Source organism: Syngnathus acus, chromosome 3 (genome assembly GCF_901709675.1).
Source record: "Syngnathus acus chromosome 3, fSynAcu1.2, whole genome shotgun sequence".
NCBI lineage: Eukaryota > Metazoa > Chordata > Actinopteri > Syngnathiformes > Syngnathidae > Syngnathus > Syngnathus acus.
Window position 1 is genome coordinate 16,196,274 of NC_051089.1, and position 13,848 is coordinate 16,210,121.

A 13,848-nucleotide genomic window follows, 5' to 3' on the forward strand; every position below is an offset into this window, starting at 1 on the left:
ACATTCCAACATAATCATACGATCAAAATAATGTGAACCCTAACATAGTATTTGCAGATTTTTTTTTCCCCAGTACTTTTTCACCCTAACATGGTCTTGTGCAGAGTAAACTTAAATGACAAAGATATTCAGCAATATGTGACCATCAATGGTTGTTTGTTCTCTATATGACCAAGAGGAGTGGAGCAATAGAACTTTGATGGCAGGATATATACATCATTTTGAAAGAGGTCATTTTTTTCTATAAAATGCATGCAATGACTTCTCAAACAAATAATAAAAAAAAATACTTGCTAGCAAAAGCTCTTTGCCATGGTCCATATTATTTTATGAGCAAATGTCTCTTTATCGTGCAATTACAGTGCAACAATCAAAGTACAAAACTGCTGTGCACAATGTTAGTGTAAATGTCACACTTAACTTCCTGCCGCCAGAAGATGGCAACGTTTCATCACATATGCGCCTAAGGTTACATTTTGGTGTAATGCTTCAAACTTGAACCATGAAGATGTGGGCCGTGAGGGATGACAAACTTGTTTTGGAATATTTGATTCATCAGTTCTGTCGCAATTCAAAATGGACACTTGAGTTTGTACCTTTGCACTTTGTGAACAATGAACGACACGTGTCTCTGTGTGCAGAAACAAAGCTGTTTTATTGTAGACAGGTAAAGATTGTAGTGGCTTATTTTTTTTAAAGGTATACTGTGGTAGAAGGGAGGAACATGTCTTTTATTCCATGACTCTCTACCAACAACTGTGGCGGGAGACAATTCATCAAAGATACATAGAGAGCACGACACAGACACATTTCAGTAATTGCTGGACAATATTTCCAGATAGCACGATTCAGTGTTTAGGAGCTTTCTATCTCATTGGAAAGCTGAATTTTAGACCTTTCTGAAGAGGCATAGCATATGTGAATGTGAGTTTCAGGGCCCAAGTATAATGTGATTTCATATAATGATTGTGCGCCACGTGGTGATTTGTGAATTCATGCAAAAAAATATATATATATTTCACTCAATGTCAAACATTTCAAGCCATGTTTTTGAATTTCACCACACCCAGATGTGTGTGTGACGATCATTGGGACTTTAACTTTAACTTACCATGGTCGAATGTGGTCAAAGTAGACTTGGAACCACTTTGGAAGTCAAGTGGGCAATTACTGGACTACCAAAACAATGCGAGCGGTAGGAAATCCGTATTGAGCATCTGTACTGAGCATATTAGAAACTCAAGAACTTACAGCTTCTTCCTCTTGCGTTAACCCAAATGTGGCAACCTGCCGCATGGCCATTTTGTGTTTTCTTCACTCCAATATAGGCTCTGTCCATCTCCACTCTTCTTCCAAGCCACTCACATACCTGGAAGACAATGGAAGATAAGCCAAAATGTCTAAGAGGGACAATGTGTATCAGCCCATATTTCTTCAGTTGTACTCACAGTCATGCCTTCAACCACGCTTGGGCGCTGAATGTGCCTCAGCACCACCAGGGACTCGCAGAAATATCGATACAAAATGTTCTCTTGATAGGACGTTGCAATTTGATAATTCAGTAAACTGTGTTATGTTAAAGCTCAAAACAGATTTACTGAGTCTGGTGTTTGCTAGAAGCAGTTTATCTTTTTTTTCTTTTAATATAAAATACAAGTCATTTTCCCTAGTAAATTTTGGCAGAGTAATAAACTGAATTCGAAGCGGCGAGACTGGAAACAGAAACATTTCTTTGGACATCACCATAATCCAAGAAAGATTAGAATGTGACGTCACTATCCTACATTGGGGAAATATGTGTGTATACTTTATAAAAGTGACAGGAGAGTCCATGTGGAATCGAATTTAATAAAAAATAAATAAATAAACCTCCATCCTATTAGCCGTTCTCCACTTTTCTATACCACTGTATCATGGATTCATTTGCATTATGCTTTAAAAAGTGGATTTAGTTACAAAACATTACAGAATTGTCCATAATATCAAAGTTGTAATAATTTTGATGTAGTCGGAACAGTAGTCTAAAATAACACTAAGACGTTGGCAAGCAACTTTAAAATCTATAAAAATGTTGGGCTTTATCCAAGTATCAAAATTGATTGTAAAATGAGTATCGGTATATCATCCATTCCAATCAGTATCATTTGTGTACATTTATTCATATGATTTTTCATTGAGTCTTCGAGCAACACTTTTTGTGGACGTTTTCATATGTCCATGTGCTTCATAGTAGTTTAAGGGAGAATAGCTTGAAGTTAACTGCAAAGCAAAAGCCGCAATTTGTCCTTTTGTGTTCTCTGATTGCAAGGCCAGTGGAAAGGAAACCAAAACAATGGTAAATAAGGTTGCATTGGCTTATTTAATGGATCAAATCAAAACAAGCTCGGAGAAGGTGTCTTGATTTCAGAGAGGCAGAGACTAAGACTAGGCAGATTACTACTATTTTGTACGTTACAACTAAAAACAACTGTCCAGGTATGTTTCCATTGAAAATAGTATGGCATAGTTAAAAACTAAACAAGAACATTCCATTTTCACAAAACATGTTATTAAATAGGACAAGCAATTTAAAATGGCATAATCATTTTTTAACTTAAAAGTACTTGGTATCGGTATCAGCGATACCGGCGCCGGTATTTACTTGGTATCGATCAATACCAAAATCTCAGGTATCGCACAACTCGAGTTGTGCTCGATTTTTATTGTGTGTTTATGCATGTCTTTAGGCAAATGCATGTATAAGAAGAGTTTTAAAAAAGTTATCTCTGCACTGGCAACCAACTGGAGAGGGAACACTGCATAATTCAACCACAAATGTGAGTCCTGTGGGCAGACAGAAGCTAAAAGGTCCCAAACTCACAACCCTTAATTACCTCAGTGACGCACAAAAGGGCCTCTGCAGGATGTCGCAGGGTTGTCGCAGAGAACTCATGAAAGTGTGTGATATTTACCAATCCAGTGAACTTCTTATGTCCTGAGGGTTCCAACGCAAAAGGGCAGAGTGAATTTTTCTCTCTCTTTATTATTACCACAATGTCATTATTCTATCTTTACACTGACAGTGTTTAGTATGTATTTCTCTCAGTTCAGAGAAGCTTGAATATTCATCCAAAAAGTAAAGGCAGATCAAAGCTGCTTCACCATTGCTTTAATGCGCTTGAAATATTACGCAACGTAACGCTTGAAATTGTTCAAAGAGACCACCCACGCATGCAGCACATCTTGTGTCTTCACTGAACTTGCCAGCCTTCAAGGGACTTGGCATTGTGATTTAATGGGAGGTGATTGACAGCTTCTGCATTAATCATCTCCTCCTTTGGATGCACATGCTTTTGTCTCATCACGTTCTTCATGCAGATTGGTTTAGAAAACATAAAATAAAACCAGAGCTGCCTGGCCACGTTGTGGTACTGGCACGTTGGGGTACTTGCACGTTTGTAGTACTTACGTAAGGCAGCAACTCTTTAATATATAAAAAGCTTAAAATAACTTTTTAAGTTCAGAACAAACACCCAAACTTTCAAGATGAGATGAAATCTCTAGGTGTTTGTTCAAATCTGACCTCTATAAAAGGCCAAAAATTGTGCCCAATTCCAACAGAAAGTCAAAGCGACAGACTTCCTGTAGCACAGGGGTGTCAAACTCACTGCTGCATAACTCACTTCCTTTTGTACGTCTGAGGGTGCCCCACGTTTTTCAGTTTTTGTAGCCATAGGTCGAATGCACCAGGACAGGGCTCCAATAAACCACTCAGGGGGACGTGACACACCCATTTTTTTTTAACTTGTGTATGCCGACTTTAAAATATCAAATGTCACGCCTGATGTTTGTGCGAAAATTTTAGTTCACGTTTAGTCCCTCAAAAATGTGAGTTTTTCCAGAGAAGAATAATGAGAATTTCTATAAGAACTATCGGGTCGTTTGCTGCTCTGGCCACGTTGGGGTTGAAGTAAATTGTGACAGATTAAGTGAAGGAGTGACAGGAGGTCTGCATGAATTTTGCCTGCAGGTTTCTACCAAGCTGTCTGAGAGAAGGTGCAAGGCTAAGTTGCAGCAATCAGGCCATCTTGTATTCCACTAATTGGAAGAGTATTGATATCATCAATAACAAACGTACAGACAGAAAACAGATAATTACGATCATGGTTAGGATGGAGGAGCCGACCCCTGCTACGGTAAATGTATCTTGTCAGATATGGACACTGCTGATTGATGCCTCAATGTAACGTAATGGCAATCAAAACAACCAGCTATTATGGAGCCTCAGAATTCCCCTCATGAGATCATAAAAGTGAATATTCAGCTCTTCTTTTAGCTACTTTTATTAAACCTAAATGTCTTTGCTGTAGTCAAAAATTGAGTCATATTTAAACATATGTGGGATGAAAAACAAATGCACTTTAGTCATATCTAGAACTGGAGTTTAAACACCTTTTGGATTCGTTTTGGATATTTTTTTTAACTGTAATTAGTACTGCAGTTATGTTACACTGCGCTGCAATAACTCGTGAATGAAACTGCAATGAATCATTGATGGTCTTCATTGGAATAAAATACTGCACGAGAATGCCTTTTTGGCATTGTTCTTCTTTATGAGCCATGGCCCATCCACCATATATTTGATTTTTATCCAGATTATTTTGGTCCGTTTGTCATCAAAAGGCCCTTTATTTCTACTTACCACACATAGGCTCAAAAGTTACATTTGAAATGCTAGCAAGTTAGTAACTGTTAGCGTTACGATTTCGGTAAATTTGCCCGACATTTTATCAGGATTAGAAATGCGATACGATGACATCAATAATTTAATTTCCCCCGAGCTCCCAATCGAATTAATTGACATGAATCTAGTATGAATTGGTTTTTTCAAATGCCAACTGTCAAATGCAATTTATTTACATTAAAGACGCTGCTCTGCCAGTGAGAATCCAGCAATAATTAATATCACCCATATGTCATCAGTTTGGAATGCCAGCTGACCAGCAACTACAAATACTGTAGTGCTGCATATTTACAGGTTTCATAACAAACTGGCTTAAATGAGCTAGGGAGCAGTGCAACTAATTGACGGCATTGTATGGCTTCATAAAAGAAAGGTAACATACATGGTTATTTTAGTTATTCATATAAAACAAACCTGTCTCAATTGTGAGGCTTCCCATTCAGTATTTAGTGCCAGTGAGCAACATCTAACAATCATTCATATAACATATCATTTGAGTGCCAAAGGAATGCTGTGCCATTTACTTCAGGGCTAAACATGCAGATCAATTTAACAAGCACATCAGCCCTTGGCTGTAAAAGTGAAGAATGTGTTCAATTATTAGAAAGTCGGTTAGTAATGCTGAATTATTGACAAGGCAAGCACCGTGGACAAGTGGTTATCACGTCTGCATCACAGTTAATTCCTGAATTCTGGGTTCTACTATTAGCTGTGGCCTTCCTGTGTCCATGTTCTCCCTATGTATTAAAAAAACATTTAGTTTCAAACATTGATTTATTTACTCAAAGATTAAAATGTTCACCCAGCAGTGCCAAGTTTCAGTGCAGTTATCGGGATTTCTTAATGAACAGCTTTCAATTAGTGTGATTTAAAGTAACGTAGTGCGTCGAAGTCTTCACATGACTCACTCGGTCATATAATTGGATTCAAGAGCCTCAAGGAAAGCTACGTTCTTTTTAATTATTTTTGGGGTCTTTTTTATCACATTTCTGACACCAGAGCTGTAATGATGCACATTAATCCTGGCTTATTTCACAGACTCTGATGCAGCAATTAGTGATGAGTCACTACAGGAATTACAAGTCCACCCTGCTGATTCTTGATTGTACGCCGGCTGATGACCAATCAAACTAATGCACGGGAAGGACATGGTGATTTATGAGTTCAAGAGCTCCAAGCTGAGAAAGGAGCTGTGATGTGATCCTCTTATGTCTCCTCATCTTCATGACGCCCTCTCTTCCTCCCAACCCCTCGATTCCCTACGTGAAAGGCAGATGCTTGGAAATGCTGAAAGTCAAAGCTCCAGGCTCGTTAAGAAATATCCAAAGAAAAGTTATTTGTGCTCAATCAGACTTTGCATGAAGCAAGGGAGTGTAACAACACTTGTGTCTTGTTTGCCTCGGAAAACAGATCAATAAACCCTCCAGGTGGATTACCCTTAGAATTAGCTTGTACATCTACAGTGGAATGAGTTTGTACTAGTCTTTCATAACAAAGTTCAAGAGATTCAAAATGCAATAAATTGTTACTTAATGACACAATTACATTCTTTGAAGTCATTTAAGACACCTACGGCCCCATTTTTGTAGACAGGAGTAAAAACACGTTTTCTGTGCACCTGACAATTTGGTCACGGGAAATAGACTAGACTAGTTGACACCAGGCTCAAGTTGTGGCACAGGTTGTGTATTACGCTTGTGGTAGATTTGGAATAGGGACAAGGTATTTCTGTTATTTGATTTGTTTCATCAAAAATTCTTCGGATTTTAATTACCCATGGAAAGGTGTTTTTTGTCCTATAATCATTACGGTTAAGCTTTGTGTTTGCTTCGTTCTCTGCCCAGGTACGATCTTCTGCCTGTCCTGACCACGAGCCTGCTTCGTCCTTGCCAACTGCGCTGACTTATCCAGCGATCCACTTCCTCTTTCCCTCCAATACAGTAAACGAGAGTACTGTGACGCATTTGGTTGTCCTGTCTGTCCCATTACAGACTGTCATTAGCATTTTTACTGGATTGTCTGTTTTTAAGGGCTCTCATTCATGTTTATTGTTTGATTCATGCTGTAACGCTGTGTGTCCACATAAAGAAACAAGGCATCTTAAGGAAAAAAAGTTTTGTGGAAAATCAGTATGCTTCAGCATTGTCCGGCTGAGTTTGCTACAATTAAGCCGAGAAAGTATTGGAAAGATTTGCATACCAAAAGCTTACTGATTTACTCCTATCTAATAATGCTTTAAATACTTTCCAATATGGCGGCTCGGTGGCGCACTCACAGCTAGGAGGGTGCGGGTTCGATTCCACCTCCGGCCCTCCCCGTGTGGAGTTTGCATGTTCTCCCCGGGCCCGCGTGGGTTTTCTCCGGGCACTCCGGTTTCCTCCCACATCCCAAAAACATGATTGGTAGGCCGATTGAGCACTCCAAATTGTCCCTAGGTGTGAGTGCGAGTGCGGATGGTTGTTTGTCTGTGTGTGCCCTGCGATTGGCTGGCAACCTGTTCAGGGTGTCCCCCGCCTACTGCCCGATGACGGCTGGGATAGGCTCCAGCACGCCCGCGACCCCCGTGGGGACTAAGCGGTACAGAAAATGGATGGATGGATGGATGGATGGATGGATGGATGGATGGATGGATGGATGGATGGATGATGGATACTTTCCAATCAAGCTTTAGGCCCCACTACAGCACTGAGCTAAGATGTAGGCCAAGTGTCAGGGCTTTATATTTAAGACCGGAGCAAATCCAGCTCAGCGCGTGACGTAAGTCTGCGTGCAGTCATGTTAACTGTGACTTACACGTCTGCGGACTTGATGTACATTGCATTGCCAAAAGTATTTGCACCCATGCAAATAATCAGGATTAGGTGGCATTTCCATGGCCACGGGTATATAGAATTAAACATACAAGCCTGTAGACTGTATTTACAAACACTTGTGGAAGAATGGAGCTCAGTGTATTCCAGAGTGGAAATATTTCCGGATGCCACACATTTCCCTCCTCTTAAATATTCCAGTCGACTGTCAATTGTCAAGTCAATTTTACTTATATAGCCCTCAATCACAAACGTGTCTCAAAGGCCTTTACATGGCCACAGTTGACAATTATTCTCAATTAATTGTATTATTGTGGAAGCATTTGAAAATGATACCAACTCACGACTAGACATGGGATATCTGGGTCTAGAAAAACCCTGCCACTTTAGCCACAGCCATGTATGCTTCTATTCAACCAGCAGGTAAACGAGCTTGTTTACGCGAACATTAATGATTAAGAGAACTACTAATATTTGATCTTATATCTATGAAGGAAATATGTGTCTGCAAGGCTCAGTCTCTGCCTACCTGTGCCGCAATCAAATTCACCAAAATGGTGTCAGACCAGCTGCCACTATTTACACGAGGAATAACGTCAAACAGACTTTCTGCCACGACATTGACATCCCGCCTGGCATATCTTCAAGGACACACCTGGAATGCCCAGCATGGTGCTTGCCTTGTGTCTGCAAAAACAATTTGACTACGCCAGGATTTCCGCATGCACCATTTATGAAAATAGAGCCCTCAGACATAGGTCCAATCCCGTTCCTTTCTCTTAACCTCTTAACCAATCCCATTCCTTTCTCTTAATCCCCTGGGAATGCACTATAGTAGACGCGTGACGTCGTCAATGTTAGCCGCGTGCTGGTTGTGTTGTAAGCAGACTATTTTGCTCAGAGGCCGTATAAACTGGCTCTATAACAACAACATAGAGCATGTAATCGTACCAAAGTATAGAACGTCTACTCAACCACAAGTGTCATTACAATGAAAATCAATAAATAATATTTTCATGGGTGGTTTTCCCCTATCTTTTGACAATATTCATGTCGCTCGGTGCAGAGGTGGCAGACTGTGTAGGAGTCTTGTCATCTAGGAAGGTCGGGGTCTGTCTTGGTCATACAGCCCTCAAGTTTACGGAAAATTGTGAAATGTCTTGATTCTCATGAATGTGCATTTCTAGGGGGAAGAGACAAGATAAGAAGTAAGGTGGGGTATTGTGATTGAGCCAGTTCTGTTATACATAAGCACACTTGGGGGAGGGGGGGACTCTGGTACTACTCTGGTTCAAGTCCTATCTTAAGGACAGGATGTCTATGACCGAGGGTGTTCCCCAGGGGTCGATCTTGGGACCCCTACTGTTCAATCTTTATGTGCTTCCATGAGGCCAGCTAATACACAGTAAAAAGTGTCCTACCACATCTGTGTCACTGATGCCAGGTAAACATGGGCCTGTAGAATTAGCTCTGTCACTGTATCAAACAAATCAGCGTGTGGAGGAAAAAAAAAGTCCAGCTAAACCCATTATCTGTGGCATAAAGAAACCAAATTAAAATGTTATCAGTGACCTCTTTAATGTAATAATCAAATTCGAACCCAAGAAACCTAACCCTATTGGACTCAGACCTGAATTTCTATGGCCAAACTAATAAAGTAATTTCCAAAATAAAGTGAATAGTGTCTACCCCTGACTTTGATGGACAAATGAAACTGTACCAGTTTGTTCACTAGGCTTTCTCGACAGGCTGTAAAACAGCAGTACATCAAAAATAACTACCCTGACTACAAGCAGGAAATAGAACTATAGTATATTAGTCCAGTGCTCATGTCTTTCCACTGGCTTCTTCACTCAGAGAATAGAATTCAAAACAGCTCTACTTGTGTACAAGTCTCACGTTCTAGTGCAAATGTGCATTGCTTACACATTAGAGCCAAATGAACCTTCTCGGGCTCCGAAGAGCCAGGACTAAAGATGGCAAGACTGTTTTTCAGCTTTATTCTGCTTAAATCTAGGACAGTCTGTCAGAAAGTTTAAAACAGCCCTCAACTTTGATCCTTTTTAAATACAGGCTGAAAAACTGTTTTATTTAGCTGTGCATATGACAACTGAAATTAGTTTAACAGCACTCCTCATTTTTAATTAAGTAATGATTTTTTTCATGTTTTATGGAATGAATTGATGTTGACACATGGATTCCCTTGTCTTTGAATGGTTAAACTCATAAACTTTATGAATTGTCATACTAATAAAATTGCCCTTCTCTAACAAGACAGCTCAGATGCAGCCATATTGTTACCTGTCACTGAACCCGGCATAAATTCTGAACTTAATGAAGGCTCCTTCTCTGTCAGTGTGCCCTTTTACCATGTCTTATCCGTCCCAATCCACCTTTCCTTGACTTAAAAATTCCAATTTACCTGAAGCGTGATGCAAAATAAAGGTAACTTCATCTATTATCTAAAACACAAAATAGTCCAAATATTCAGCAGCTTGATTCTGATACATTGTAATGTGGCCGATATCACTTCACACTCAATGGGGTAATTGAAGGAATGTATTCCGGCACTTTTCTCATAAATTTGTTTTGATCATTTGTTTTTCTAAATTAGCACAGAGTGCTCAAATACTTTTTCCAGACAGCATATTGCAAATCATTAAGAACACTACTGCGCAGCAGAATAATTATAAAGAGTCAAAAAAATGATGATGATCATGGTGGGGTTTTAAAGAACATTTAACTTTCCTGAAAAATAAACTCTGATTAATCGATAATGAACGATTAATCGCCCAGCTGTCGATGTATGTACTTTTTGTAAATGACCATTTTAAGTTGGGGTGTATTCAATGGTAAGGTAAATTGGTTTCTACTGTTGGAAACAACAACATCAATGCAATGGTTAACAAATGCTATGTGGGCACAAAGCCATGGTACTTGGTTTACGGAAAGGCAATGTCTTGTAGCATAGTCTAATTAGAAATTAGCAGATGATGAGAAATATTAAGACCCATATTTGCTCCATAGCAACAGTAGCATGGTAACATCAGTGTTGCTGTGCGATCCAAAAAGCAAATCTCGGCAAGAATAGCAAGGGAAGTGCATTGCGTGCTTCACTTTGATGTTGTTGAGTAATCAGTTAGTGATTTGACATGTCAGATGACAAATTATCTATAGAGTCTCAATAGTTACTATACTACTCAATTCTTCTATAATAGTAGCATCAATCCTTGCTTGTCCACTTGAGGGTCACAGGAAGAGAAGCAGCTACAATTCAGAGGTGCCAAACTCATTTTTTGTCACGGGCCGCATTGTAGTCATAGTTTCATTTGGAGGGCCATTATAACTGTCAACCCAAATAAATGTATGACGTTCTCATAATACATACAGTATAGGCTACACAACAAACTGATAAATAACTAGTTTTGAAATCTGAGACTAGTAAAAGCTGCTCAAATTAAAAAAAAAAAAAAAGACGGATGGTAATAAAATCTGCTAGCAACATCTCTATTTTTTAAAAGTGAAGACAATTTGAAATATTAGTATTGACACAAAGGCGATGCAATGGCGATGGCGGCCGTGGTCGAGCGGGTCATTCAATAACCAGAGTTGGCTCTTTAGCTGTGGCTATGTAGTTAACCACCACCAGAGTGTGAATGTGTGAATGCATGAATAATGTATCCACTGTAAAGCGTCTTTAAGTGTCCAGAAAAGCCCTATATATAGTATATCTGATGTGTTGTTATTATTATTATTATTATTATTATTATTATTATTATTATTATTATTATTGCTGCTCGATGCCAACGTCATTCAAGAACTAACCTTGCCTGCAAGCTAAATTCCCTCGGTATTTGGGAGCTCACAAAACTCAGAAAATCCATCTTGCCATCTGATTTTCTCCGAGTTCTACCACTGGTGGTGCGGATCAGTCAAAAAGCAACAGTATGTTTGGGGGTGGGCTATATGGCTGTGACAAAAACAAGAAGCAATGAGGCCAGGGGAAACAAACAAACCAAACATGGTGACACCGATGGACGAATGCATGGATGCTGCAATTAAATTCTGTTTTTGCAGAATCCCCCCATGACATATCCATTTCCGCTGCCAACAACGAGGCTCTCTAAAGCAGCCACACCAGCATGAAGCCCTGGTCCACACGCTGGTTGTCGAGTCTGGTCTTTTTTTTAAATTTCCCTTTCTTTTCCCTTGCAGGCACTCGTGACATTCTTATCAAGACATATGCACATGGCTGACTATGAAGCACTCATATGCAGCCACGCTAGTAATAGACTTTACAAAGATGTGACGTGAGGAACAGACTTTGAAGAATGTATTTAACAGATATATGAATTAACAAGGTCTTCAATATTCTGACAAAGTAATGAGAACTCCTTACAATCAAGTCCTAACTTTACCCCAACTTACAAACTATTTCACTTTGTGTTGAGCTTAAAGAATCTGAATCACCACTAAAGTTACATAACTGGACCAACTGGGGGGACCAAATAGACAACTGTACGGCAGAAAAACAAATGAAATTGTGGTTGTGAATGAAAAGTTAAATTGATCGCCCACTCATTAAAAATGGGGGGATGTGAGTCATACAGCCTCAAGCATGATCAAAGTTTTATGCGCTTCCATCTCAGTCCAAACAGAAGCAGAAAGAAAATCAGTGATGTGTAACCAGAGAAGACAAAAATGCAGCAAACAAATCTAAATAAAAAGCACTTTAGACACAGTGTGGCTTTAGAAAGAACCAAAGGACACTGGACATGATTTTCACTGCCCCGTCAAATCCAGGAGAAATGCAGGGAACAACACATCACCTTTATTGACCTCACCAAGGCCTTTGACACAGTTGATCGTGATTTGCTCAGGAGCATCCTCATGAAGTTTAGTGTTCCCCCCAAATTCACAATGTTCCCCCCAGTTTCACAATGGTAGGCAGGCCTGTGTACTTGTAGGCAGTGAACCTTATTCCCCGTGAAAGTAGGGGTGAAGCAGGGGTGTGTACTGGCTCTAGTGATCTTCAACCTCTTCCTGGCAGCAGCCACACTCTTATTCCATCAGTCCATCATGGAAGATAGCGGTGTCTCCATCGAGTTTCGCCTGGATGGGAGCTTATTCAACATCCGACACCTTCAGGCAAAGACGAAGATGGCAGACTCCAACATCCAGGAGCGTGTATCTCGACTCTGCTGTATGGGTCAGAAGCCTGGACACTATACCGCAGACACATCCACTGCCTTGATGCATTTAACATCAGATGCATTCAACGCATCCTTGGCATCACATGGCAGGACCGGGTTCCTCACATGGACATTTTGCAGCGCACTGAGTCCATTAGCATAGAGGCAATCTTGGCACAGAGACAACTCCGGTGGGTTGGCCACATCATTCGGATGCCAGGACACCGATTGCCTCGTCAGCTTCTCTCAGCCAGCAGAAAGCCCGGAGGAGAAAAGCTGCGGTATAAAGACCAACTGAAAGGACCACTGAAGAGGTGCAACATCAAACCCAATGAACCTGAGGCAGCTGCAGCTAACCGCTCGCTGTGGCGCTCGCTGTGGCGCTCGCTGTGGCGCTCGCTGTGGCGCTCGCTGTGCCATGACAGGATCATGTACCTAGAGGAGTGTCGAAATCAACACTGGCGGGACCTTCGGAGGCGAAGACACCATCCTGCAGTTCCAGAACCATACCAGCCCCCTGATCCAGGCCTTAGATGTCCTCACTGTGGCAGGACATGTGGCTCCAGGATCGGACTTCATAGTCATATGGAATGGCATCGTCGCCAGCAACGATAGCCACCAATCAGACCAACAAAATGGAAGCTACGTCATCTTCGACTACGATAGACCGCCTTAGCAAGCAAGCGTGTGTGCGTGTGTGTGCGTGTGTGTGTGTATTTGTGTGTGACAATTTAGCCTTTGGTTAATAAGTGTGAAACGCCATGCAAGCAAGGAGAACCAAAGGATAACTATAACCTTGTACTGCTGTTTGCTTTCATCAATGAAATCAACACACTGTTGTGATTATTTTCTCTCTTTCAATACTGATAACAAATGTTTCCTTTCAAATCACGTTTTTTCCTATTTAATGTAATTATTTTCTTTCTATTTAAATTAGCATACTTGTGTACAGGATCTCTCTTTGGAGGTGGCACATTAAAAACTACCAAATCAATTAAGTCGGTGTTGTCAGCATTCATGTAATTACCCTAGGATTGCAATTCTAAAATGTTAAATGATGTTAAATAAATACTTTCAGTCATCCACGCTGCATTCAGACTTTCATTTTTGTTGGTGTGACCCC